Raw genomic sequence first — 10,549 nt, forward strand, 5'->3', positions numbered from 1 at the left:
GCCATTGGTCTGCTGAGCCAGAGAAGGAGGGTGACCAAAGGGGCCTTTATTAGCATTAGCACCACCTGATACAGTATATCTCCTCTGGGGCAGAATGAGGAAGATGCCTCAGACCGTGACCACCACAGCTGTATGCAGCTGTATCCAGCTGTATCCATCCCATAAACCCCAGTGAAGAGCAGGGCCAGAGGGAAACACAAATCCTTCAACAACCTGAGCCACGCATTCTCTGTGCACAGCCACCGAGTTCTTCATTCCCCAGTGCTATCGGTCACCAAAATAGCCATCCTGATTCGAAGAGCTGCCACCTCTGGCTATGTACAGGCTGCTCTGTGTGTGCTTCAACACCGAGCTCTCCACACACATTAATATCCCATTGTGTCATGCAAGGCAGTGTCAGCATTGCCTGCTGGTTAAAGAACACAGCCCACAGGGGAGGGCCACGGCCCTGAGAACGGCGATTCACTTGCTTTGTTGCCTCAGAATAACAGGCTTGTGAAACCAGTAGGACTTGTCGTGGCTATGTCCCCGTGTGCCACCGCGGCTGTGGGATGCAGCCCGTGCGCTTTGCAGGAGAGCAGCCACCGTGCTACACGTGTGTGAAAACTGCAGTCACCGTCAGAGAGCAACCGGAGGAAGCTCGGATGTCTTCTTGAGAATGAAGCTTATGTCCTGGTGACCCACCTCAAGCAGAGGGGGAAGAGAGGGAATGTTACTAAATATGCATTCCCAGAAGCAAACAGAGTGCAAGCTCGTCGTTCTCTACAGAATGCACATGCGTAGAGTGGCCCAGAAAGCACCAGACGCTGCTTGTTAAAAATTGGCATCTCTTCAACACAGCTACCAGTGATTTTTCTGTAAAACACATTAAGATTCAGTATAAATGCCTTTATGGATTTCACACCACATTAAAAGGAGTGAGTGATTGACTACATTCCCAGTAGCTTATTTTTCATCCTTTGACAGCTGTTAACCAGACAGAAGCATTATTAGTTCAATTTCTCATGCTGTAAAAATATTTGGATATAGGAATTTGGCCAAATTTTTCCTTCTTGTTTCTGGTTTCCTATGAGAGTTGGTTGGATTGTTTTGACAAATCCAAGAGTGTAGCTAGCACAGCATCTTAGTGCAAATGCTGGTTTTAGAGCCAAGCCTCCAGGTTTGCTAAGCAGATTTGAAGCTCAAGGTAAAGAGACACAAGCTCTAATTACAGCACTCCTAGGCAAAGTTTCAGGGTCATCAGGGCTTGAATATGGTTATGCTCTTCACAAAAATAAGTGCTGCTTATGGGGTGTGGGGTGTCTGGTTCAAAAGAAGGATCTCCCTGACACAGTCAATAGAGGGCATATAAAAAACTGATATTGAATGCTAATGCTGATTTGAATCTGTTTTTATCTTGTATAGACTACAGACAGGAGAATTTCCTTCCTGTCCATCAATCTCTTCAGTCTATTAAAACTTCTTTATTAAAACTTCTTTAATAAAACTTATAAAACTTCTATTTTATTTGTGTGTCTTCTGGAATCTGCCATCCCTCAAGGCAAACTCCTTTGCAATCAAGTGTTGAAGTTCTTACAGTGTAAAGTATGGAAAGAAAAGAATTTCCTAAATGCCTCAATACCACTGGCAGAGTTTATAGCATTTGCTATGGCCCCCAGGGAATTTACACTACCCAGGCATTATTCATCATTTCAAGCAAAATGACTGTGCAAAGCAAGGTGATACTTACACAGCACTGAAGTGAATGAACTGCTCTGCATTTAATTCAGAGGAGCCAACAGCAGAGCCTGAATGTTTCTGAGATGTTCAGGTGTCACAGACAATCCCACTTCTCTCCCTCAGGCTCAGGGCTCCACCAGTTCTGTGACAGGAAACCAAGGGACTTGGTAAATCACAACCATGTCTGAAAGAATTCCTCATGTTCTGGGAAGCAAACACTTGAACCCTTCTCAGTATAGTCATCTGAATATGAATTACACAAGTTCACAGAGCATACAGAGAGAAAGTTTTGGACCTAGTATAGATGAAATTGTAACACCTACGTTCCTGGAATATGGTTATTTTCAAATCAAGTCTGCATTTTGAAATGTAAATATTATAGGTCAAAGCTAAATTACAAAGTAAGTTCTGTTTTTCAAATGTTTAAATCTTTTTTATTTTTTTAATAGGCATACTGGAGACAGGCATATTGAAGGAGTGTAAAGCATTTACTGGTGAGCAGCATAAAATAGCTACTGCAACTCAAATCTGCAATTTTAGCATTCTTAAACAACACTAAGTACTTGTTTCTTGTTCCAACTAAATAGTTATGATTATATATGCAGATATATAATGTTCTAAGTAAGTTAGTGGCAGAGAAAATGTACATTTACCTTCCCCTCAGCTTTGAGCCAAGTTAAGTTATATGATTCATGGGTTTTCTTTCCACACCATGGGAAATGTCAGAAAGAAAATTCTTCCTTGTAGCTAAAAATCCTGGAGGAGCCTCATGAAATGAGCAAACAACAACCAACCAAGGAGAAAACAAAGTTGTCATGTCCACTTCAATCATAAAGAATATGTTCACCCTGCAGAGCATTTACATTTCCATTTGCTAGATCAGGAAAGGGGTTCTGTTTTTTCAGGAGTTTCAGAAAAAGTAACATCTCATTCTGAGGCTCCCTGCTTGCCCAAAGGCTTTCTGCCAGACTCCAACATGCACAGGACACAGCTACGTCAGGCAGGACAGGGAAGGTGTCCCTGAACAATCACCAACTCTCACAAATAACGAGCGATGGGACAGGAGAAAGTGGCCTCAAGCTGTGCCAGAGAAGGTTTAGATTTAGACTATTACTTCACTGAAAAATTGCTTCACTGAAAGGGTTGTCAAGCCCTGGAACAGAATGCTCAGGAAAGCCCTGGAGTCTCCAGTCCCTGGAAGTGTTCAAAAAAAGTGTAGGTGTATCACTTAGGGACATGGTTTAGTGGTGAACAGAGTGGTGCCGGGTTAATGGTTGGACTCGATGATCTTGGAGGTCTTTTCCAGCCTACATGATCCTGCAACTCTGTGATTCTAAACAGTGGGCCCAGAGCACAGAGCAAGAAAGCAGCATTAGTGCACCTAGCCCAGTCTGACTGACCCGTGCAAAACCAAGCTGAATAAATCCCAGAACAGGGCTGCATGACAAAAATTTTGAGCTACGTCACAACCCTGTGGCTGGGAGCTGAGAGGGAACCTGTGTCTATCAGAGTCCATTCCTGTATATCACTTGCTGGGAGCCAGCTGTGGTGCCCAACAGTATTGATGGGTCTCCTCTCCCTGTGCAACTCACTTTCTTCTTTGCATCTGCCCCACCCAACAAGGGCACTGTGGAGTAGTGAACAAGGTCACACAGCAAAGTCACTACTGCCAAACTCTATGTATAAGGCATTAGGCCCATTACTCACATGATTAAGAGAGAAACCTACTTTTATTTTCCTAGGCTTATTCATATAATTAATTAATATCTCAATCAGCCAAGAACAGGCAAAGACATAACAGTATTTCAGTGCATTCCTTGGGGAAACACTGCACAGAGACAGCACAATTAATTTAGACAAGATCCATTTAGATAGCAAGTTAATTTTAATGGCTAGAAGTAGACAGGAGAACCATTTTTCAGAAAATTTTTCTTACCAAGAAAGTAAAAATTCCTTTTCCCTTACCTGTTGTCTGTCTCCATTGAACATGCTTTTGTTTGAAGGCAAAGACAAGCAGAAAGCACAGCAAAACCTCTGTTGAATTTCTGCAGATTTCTGGGGCATTCAGGCCAGGTAATAGAGCAACTCATTGCTGCTTTACTGGGTAAGCAAATTCGTCCCCCAGCTCATCTACACATTGAAACCATATCAAAGCCTGAAATTACACAATGTCTGGCTTAACTATATTAAAATCAGTTCTGTTATGTCCTCCCAGTATTAGAAATACATCTTGCCAGAGCTAAGTCAATTAATTAATTAGATATTTTTTTGCCTGTCTTGCAATGATCTGACCGAACATGGGTGGGGGGGAAATAGCAAATAATCCTCATTCAATTTGTAAGCAAACTAGGTTACTGTAAAGTTGTCCTTGTCACAGAGTGCCAAAGTGCAGTATGCAATTCTCGCCTCCTTGTGGGTTGCCATCTGCCATTGCACCTCCCTCTCCTTCCTCTGGCTCCCTGTTGGGGTAAAGTTGATGTCAGAGGCTTTGGCAAGCAGTGGGGAAAAAAAAAATCCAAATACTGTGAGTTCTCTACAGGCCAGTGCAGTCTGTTTCTAATATTGCTTCAGTCTGTGCCTTCAGGAAATGAAATTAAACAGAGCTTGTGCTGCTCTCGGGCTCAGTCCCTGAATCACTGTAAAACAAGTGCACTGGAGAGCCTCTGCTCAGCCCAGGAGATGGGATTGTTGCAGGGAAATGTCCTGTGTTCTTGCACCACACTGCAGCACTCAGTGACTATACCCCACGCTAGTGAAGCTGGGCTTTTAAAGTTTGAACCACCCATCCCCGGGCATTTAAAAAGTGCTTCCAGTGTTTGATTTCAACAACTGCATCTCTTAACAGGTCATGGGAGGCTCTTTCTTGCAGTGTGAAGTTCTTCTGCCTGTGTTTGCACAGGTCATTCATTACACTACAGCACAGATTAGGCTCCACTCAAGGAAAATCTCACTTGGAAATCATAAGGCAAAATGGGATCTGCTGATCACCATGCAACAACCAACAAGTCAGGCCTGGAGAAGATACCTGCTTTCTACCTCCACAGTTAGCTTGCAACCCAGGCTGCTTTTGCGGCATGAAATTAAAGTCCTGAGTGTTACTGATCAAGATCACACATTCTCTGAAAAACAAAGAAGATATCAATAACTGTTTTCTGCCATAGCTGACCCCAAATATGGTGTTTATATGAAAGGAAAATTCACTGACCACAAATAAAGAAGATGCCTCTGTTTGCCCAGGAAATCTCTCCTGTAGCCATCTCAAACCCTCTTTTACATCCAAATGTGTATTTGCTTTCCTGGCTTTTTTAGGAAAAAGAAGCAGGACATAGTGTAAGCTTACTAGTTTATGAAGTGTTCGTTATAATTCAATTTTATGCTTGTGCAAGATGGAGCTTGAACTTTTTGGGCAAGATTTGTTCTGTAAAGACCATGACTTTCATGTCAAATACAAGGTCTGAATGTTGGGCAAAAGGAATGTTCAGGAGAAGCTCTTTTATGTATGTGGCTCCATCATTTCATTCTCACATCACAGTGTAACTGAGGGAAAAGAAGTCCAATGAGTTTTTAGGTAACTCTTGTTATAACCTATATTTTATTCTATTTTAAGTTTGTAAAAATGTAATTTTAAATGAAATAGCCATGTCTGGCTCTTTGGAGTTAAGCAGGCAATTAATAGAAACCAGTGCAATCTAAGCACCCTGACTCACATTCCCAGAGGCAAAGAGCTACTGTGGCTTAGGATGCTCTATTTTGCAGATTAGCTCTCACAGCAGTGTCAGCAATAAAATGTTTGCACCTCAGCCACAGCGATGCCAGACCAGACGTATCACTGAAAATTCATCTTCATCAGAGGTTTAAACCAGTATGCCTGCACCAGACTGGGAACAAATGTTTTCCTCTTCTAGCTCCTCTACAGAAATGTTATTTCTAGGAAGTGGGGGAAGGATGACATCTGGGGATAGCTGCACTGGATTCGTCAGAGCTTCTCTCTAGGTGCTGTGCAGTCGACGGCTGCAGGACTGGGTGTCAGCATCCATCGCAAGATGTTTCCTCAGGTCCCTGCTCGATATTTCTGTCAGAGCCGGGATTAACAAAGAAAGGAAAGTTTTTCTCCAAGGTTCACTGAATGACTGTTCATTTTTCCACACAAAAGGCAGCACTTAACCCCATCATTGCATTGAAAAGGAATATTCTTGAACGAACCCTCCCACAAAAGTGGCTTATTTTATGTGAGGTATAAAAAGATTTCACGCTAAGATAAATTAACAACTATTTGCCAAGATGCAGCAACCTTCTCCTTTCAGAGTCATTCAGGCAGCTTTACCCTGGGCAATATGTATAGATCTATCTGTCTCGTGGCTATAAGTCTTCACACAAATCTGCCAGGCATTCAGCTCTAATACCCTTCACATGAGGCTACTGGTTCAGCTTGTATCTATTGCTTAATCAATGAGCAATAAAACTTCAGCTGCTGCCAAACTGCTGCTTCAGCTAATAAAGGCTTGGTCTGCATTGTCAGAGTATCCTAATTACTAATAATGAAATAATGTAAGTAGATCTGATATAGTTGCAAGTTGTATTTTTTTCTTTTACCAAAATGGAAACTCAGTAAGTCTTTGAGTTTTATTCCTCACTGAATTACTCTTTAATTGGACCTGTTTGCCTCAGCTGCTATTTGCAGCTGCAGCTCTCCCCCTGCTCAGTGTAGGGGGCAATCTTTAACATCACCACCTACAGGGCTGCAACATTTTCTGCAGAAGACTGTAAGACACCACCATCCATCCGTGGCCAGAGACAGATTTAATACCCATTCTTTTGCCCCAGTGGGTTAGAAAAACTGGCTGGTGGTGTTGCACCTTCTCTGGACTGATAAAGATAATAGCAGCAGGCTTGGTTTGCACCAGTAGCAGACTGTAAAGGGACTGGCAGCAGCCTCATAAACACAATACCAGTAACAAATATCAATAATTTGTAATGTATTTCTGTTCCCTGTGCCTCTGCATTACAGAGGGCACTGACCTGAGCCTGTGCATACTACAGAAATCTCTGGCTGGGCTGTAAAAGATTCTTGGACCTTAGCAGACAATAATAAGATTAACAGAGACAGTTTAGGGAATCTGCTCTGAAACAGCTCAATTCCTATCTCTGGAGGTCCTGAGGATTAAATAGCTACTGGAGAGCCAGAAGCACTGGAGGAGGTCTGTTGAGATAGGTAAACATACCTGCCATGCAAGCAGTGGTTCTAAATGGACTTCCAGAAAGGGCTCTATGGAAAGAGCTGTGCTGGCACAGAGGTAAGGGCTCTTACAGAAACACTGCTCAGTGGCTGAGGGGAACAGATTGATCTCCCAGTGAGCCAGCAGTGAAAGATCTTACACTGCTTTATGTTTCCATGGTTTGAAAATATGCAGGTAGCTAGAATGCCTTACAACAAAGAAACAATTACCCAGAGCAACACCCTTAGTGGTTATAGTGTAGGAAAGATGTTAGTGAGAATTTTCCTGTATCAGTGCCCATCCTGCTATCTTTTGGGGGAAGAAAATCTCCCTGCAGTGTGTAAAACATTGTTTTCTTTTTAAAAGTCTGGCAAAATATTTTTAATTGGTGGATGAATTATATCCTTTGTAACGTAGTGTGTAACTGTTAGGACACTGTTTGTGTAATTTCCACTCATGGTCATTAGAAATACTTTATTCAGAAATGCCTGTTTTGTTCTCTGCAGAGTTTGCAGATGTAGATGAGGTAAGTGAAGAAGTAGCTGCTGCTCTCCAGTTTGGCAAGGCCTGGATCTCTGTGCAAGGTTTGCAGGAAGTACCAGAGACAGAGTGGTTAGAAGAAGTGCATACATTGCATATATACAGGCCAAGGCTGATCTCCAACCATATTGGGATATTCTTCATGGAATCATAGAGTATTTTGAGTTGGAAGGGGCCTGTATTCCATGTCCCTTAGTATAGCTTCTGGGAGAATCTGTTCTGTGATCTTCCTGGATACAGAGGTGAGGATGACAGGTTGCTGATTCCCAGGGTCCTCCTTTTTACCCTTTTTTAAAATGAGTACAATGTTTCCCTTTTTCCAGTCACCTGGGACTTCACTTGAGTGCCATGACTTTTAAAACATCATGGAGGGTGGCTTAGCAAGCACATCAGCTAATTCCCTCAGAACTCTGGGATGCATCTCATCAAGTCTCATAGACCTATGTATCTTCACGTTCCTCAGGTACTTCCAAACCTGATCTTCCCTTGAAGAACCATCCAGGGAGGATAAGAGGTGTGGGAAGAGAGGTTGCCAGTGAAGACAGAAGCAAAAAAGTTGCCTTCTCCTCATTCACTGTTACCAGTTTGCCAGCATGGTTTATCTTTGTCTGTATGTGTGTGCACGCCTTCTCTGACCTTTCTTTTCAGGCTGACATACCTGTAGAAGCTGTTCTTACTCTGTGCATCCCTTGCCAAGTTCAGCTCCAGCTGCACCTTGGCCTTCCTGGCCCCATCCCTACACAACTGAGCAACATCCCTTTACTCTTTTCAGGATACCTGTGCTGCCTGCCTCCACTCTCTGTGCATTTCCTTCTTGCCCTTTAGCCTGACCAGCAAGTCCCGACGCAGCCATCCTGGTCTCTTGCCTTCCTTCCCTGATTTCTTATACCTGGGAATTGCTAGCTCTTGTGCTCTAGGGGAAAGCAGTTTTAAGGAGCTGTCAGCTCTGATCTGCTCCCTTTTCTCTGAGGGCAGTTTCCCAGAGGAACCTATTGACTAACTCCTTGAAGAGATGGAATTTTTCTTTCCTAAAGTTTAGGGTCCCGACTCTTTGCCTGACCCATATCCCTCAGGACTGCAAACTTCACCGGTTTGTGATCACTGCAGCCCAGTCTGACTGCAATCTTGATGCCTCCGAGTGGTTCACTTGTGTTGGTGACCATAAGATCCAGTATCATATTCCCTCTGGTAGGGCTATTACCTGGCTTGGGAAGTCATCCTCCCTGCATTCCAGGAGTCTGCTGGATTTCCTACAGCTCACAGTGCTTCTTTTCCAGATGTTGCAATTGTTGAAGTCCCCCCCAGCAGGACAAGAGCCCATGAGTGTGATTCCTCATGCCACTGGAGCAGGGAAGGCTTCATCAACAGGCTCCCCTTGAACAGTAAGAAACTGAAGAAAATTTGCAGGGCAGCTCCGCTACCATAAAGTTCAAAGGAATTAATGGTTATATATCAAAGAGGAGGATTATGCGTGGCTCAGGTAGCAGCCACACCTGGAATTACGAGCACTTCCAATCCACACAGCGTACAAGTCGGTGCACCAATAAAAAGAACCAAAAACTATGGTCCAGGGCAACAAACAGTATTTTTGACCTCTGTACTTGCTTTGGCTGGGATAGAGTTAATTTTCTTCCCACTAACTGGTATGGGCTATACTTTGGATTTGTGCTGGAAATGGTGTTGATAACACAGGGATATTTTAGCTGCTGCTAAGCATGGTTTGCACAGTGTCAAGGCTTTTTCTGCTCTTCACACCCCTCCACCAATGAGCAGGCTGGGTGTGGACAAGCAGTTTGGAGGGGACACAGCCAGGACACGTGACCCCAACTGACCAAAGGGATATCCCACACCATATGGCATCATGCTCAGCATATAGAGCTGGGGGAAGAAGGAAGGTGGGGACGTTTGGGGTTATGGCATTTGTCTTCCTGAGTCACTATTACATGTGATGGAGCCCAGCTTCCCTGGGGATGGTTGAACACCTGCCTGCCCATGGGAAGTGGTGAATTAATTCCTCGTTCTGCTTTGCTTGTGCATGTGGCTTTTGCTTTATCTATTAAATTGTCTTTATCTCAGCCAATGAGTTTTCTCACTTTTATCCTTCTGATTTTCCACCCCATGCTGCTGGTAGGGGACTGAGTGAGAAGCTCTGTGGGGCTGAGTTGCCAGCTGAAGTTAAATCACAACCACCTGTAAAATAAATTTGTACTACGCGGAGAATGTAGAAGACAAATTTTGTACTATCTAGCATAGTGAATACTCAAGAGAGGAACAAGCAGGCTTTATAAATACTATCAAACTGACAGCACAAATGAAAGAAGGGAATTATTTAGTCTCAGAAAACAGCAGGTCAAGAAGAAAGGCCCTCAAGCTAAAGAAAGTTTAGATTACAAAAAGCTCTTCATGGAGCAATTAGATGGTCATATGTATATACCTGAAAAGAACTGGGAAATATGTGTTTTGGTTGTTTAAAAGTTGACATTAGAGTAAGTGTGTCAGAGTAAACCCCTATTGAAAAACACCTGCAGTAGCACAGAACGAGACATGCTCTTAGTTCATGGAATTAATAAAATCAGCTAATTGGGAAATAGCTCTGGTGCCTGAGTCACCCTGTACCTGCTGTTTTACATCTTTTGCAAAGTAGGCATAAAAATGCTAATACATAGTCAGAATAAAATGTCATTATTCTGGCTGCAGTGAGCTTCACACTCATTTTACTGTGTTGTCAATTTCTGCATATGGCAGTAACAAATCCACTTCTTGTGCTGTAGGTATTTAAGTACAGTTTACAGAAAACAGAAAATGTCTTTGTCAGAAGGCCAGTCTGTCCTTTAAATGCATGGAAAAGGACTGAGTGATCTCAGTTCTGACACTGGTATCTATCCTTTTACGCACACTATTCCCCTCCCCACTGAAGTCAAGAGGAATAATAGTTTCCCCCTTCTACACTTTTTATGGATCACACGCCAAAAGAACATGATGATGTGGTTTACTTTGGAGTTTTTTTCATTAATATCTGCAATGTAATCAGTGAAGTCAACAGTACTCTAGAAACAGGGATACGGTCTTATCTG

The 10,549-nt window shown here is 43.0% G+C and overlaps 1 long non-coding RNA gene across 1 annotated transcript; it reads right to left on the reverse strand.

Annotated features, from left to right (window-relative positions):
• Nucleotides 1-740: 740 nt before the first annotated feature.
• LOC108444979 lies at nucleotides 741-4,100 on the reverse strand. The gene is made up of 3 exons (XR_001859703.1): nucleotides 3,685-4,100; nucleotides 1,730-1,861; nucleotides 741-855 (listed from the first exon to the last, which is right to left on the reverse strand). It is a non-coding gene; the product is annotated as an uncharacterized LOC108444979 (long non-coding RNA).
• Between the last annotated feature and the right edge of the window lie 6,449 nt (nucleotides 4,101-10,549).

The sequence above is a fragment of the Corvus brachyrhynchos genome, unplaced genomic scaffold (assembly GCF_000691975.1).
Source record: "Corvus brachyrhynchos isolate BGI_N302 unplaced genomic scaffold, ASM69197v1 scaffold60, whole genome shotgun sequence".
In the NCBI taxonomy this organism is placed as follows: Eukaryota; Metazoa; Chordata; class Aves; order Passeriformes; family Corvidae; genus Corvus; species Corvus brachyrhynchos.